We start from the raw sequence: 1,899 nt of genomic DNA, 5'->3' as shown, positions 1-1,899 counted from the left end.
AGAGAGGGGAGAGAGAGGAGAAGGAGGGGAGAGAGAAGAGAAGGGGAGGAGAGAGAGAGAAGAGGGGAGGGGGAGAAGAGAGATGAAGAAGAGGTGGAGAAGAGAGAGCAGGAGAATGAGAGTGTGAGAGAGAAAACGAGAGTGGGAAAGAGAGAGAGAAGAGAAAGGCAGAACGAGAGAGAGAGAGAGATAGAAAAGGCAAATAGGGAACAAGTGTCCCCCAGCCCACACGCTGTCACAGACAGACAGAGACAGGAACAGGTCAATACTCCCTCGGTCAGCCCGCATGGCATGAGGGTAATGGCTGACTGAGCTAGGTTCAAATACTCCCAGGGTCTGTCACTCAAACCCCATCTCCTCCCCAACCCAGTTCATCCAGTCAGCTCCCAGCTTCCTCTACCTGGAACACACGTCCCCCAGGTATGGGATACACCAGCAATCACCTAAGACTTTGGTACAGATCGTTGGGGAGGATATGATGCGGAAATTATATGCAATGATTGGTAATGACTGAGGATGCAACACTCAAACGCCAATTATTTTCTGTTTCTGATGAATCGATTGATCATGTCAGATTTTGATTAAATGTTTCTTTGGAGTTTCCCGTCTGTGAATCTTCTTCAAATATTCAAAGAAGTTTAATAAAAGCAGTGTCAGTCCACGTGAGAAATCAGACAGACAAATAGTTCCCTTTTGTTTGATGTTTTTGTGTGTATATGCTTCCTTGCAATCCTCAGAGAAAGAAGTTTCTAAAATCCATTACTATTAGGGCAGAGAGAAAAGAAAAATCAAAATAAAGCAAGCAATTGTCTCTAAACATGAACATTATTTCTCTCTCCCCAAAGGTGCCAATCCTATTGGGTTCCTCCAGCACCCTCTCTATAATTTCAGAAACTCACATTATCCCTCCTCCTGATCAAGGGTGATCAGTAAACTCACAACAGGGATCATCATACATTGTGAAGGATGGGAGGGTCCAGAGAGGGGATAGGCTCATTCATTTACCAGGACGTTTCAGGAGTGATTTATGATGCAATGGTGCAACTGGAGTTGAAGCGAGATGCGACAGAGTTTATTGGTTTATAATTGGTGTAGATAAGGATGATGAAAACAAGATGTTCACATTAGCTGGGGGAAATGGACGATGAGATACAAAACCTTAAGATTTTAGATAAATTGACAGGGAGGATTTGATGAATTGGTTATATGGAGGGGATGCTATGCCCACTGTATCTTAATGGTATACATTTGGACTGAACAGCCTGAAGCACTGTATTTAATCTCCAGTTTCTGTCAGACGTGGGCTTGAATTATGCCAGTACCAGAGCCATAGTGATGTAGCTCAGACAGTCACGCTAAAGGGCCTGGGTATCTTCCAGTTTGCGATGGTTGCTTTCCCTCTGGGTGTTTGCAGACCCCTCAAGCTCTCTGACACTCTTGGTGATGAAAGCAGGAAAATTGGTGACAGACTCTGACAACAGTGAGAGCTCCAGCTGTTCACTGCCCTTCAGATCCCCACTAACCTTCCTGCTTTAGGGAAATCGGCACGCCTGATTGGTGACAGGCTGTGTGGCTCAACTGATCAGCAGCGGACTGCAAGTTAAAGGTTAGTAGTTTGAGACCATCCAGGTATGGAGCTTTTGTTGTTCCAGATCAGATGATGGGAATACTACCCTACCTCCATTTAAACCGGAAAATCCATGGCAAGGTTGAATTGCAGCCAAAACCATTGATGATGTTGTATTCCCTGACCCAACATGGAGTAAGATAGGGACAAACACTGCTCTCTCCAGACCCCCGTTGTCAACAGAAAGTGGCCACTGCAGCTTTCTGCACAGCCCTGGCACAGCGTACAGAAGCTCCCCCCCCCCCCCCCCCCCCCCCGCCCCCCCCCCGGCC

This window comes from Chiloscyllium plagiosum, chromosome 8 (genome assembly GCF_004010195.1).
Source record: "Chiloscyllium plagiosum isolate BGI_BamShark_2017 chromosome 8, ASM401019v2, whole genome shotgun sequence".
NCBI classification, from domain to species: Eukaryota; Metazoa; Chordata; class Chondrichthyes; order Orectolobiformes; family Hemiscylliidae; genus Chiloscyllium; species Chiloscyllium plagiosum.
Note: the sequence above shows the minus strand (reverse complement) of the source record.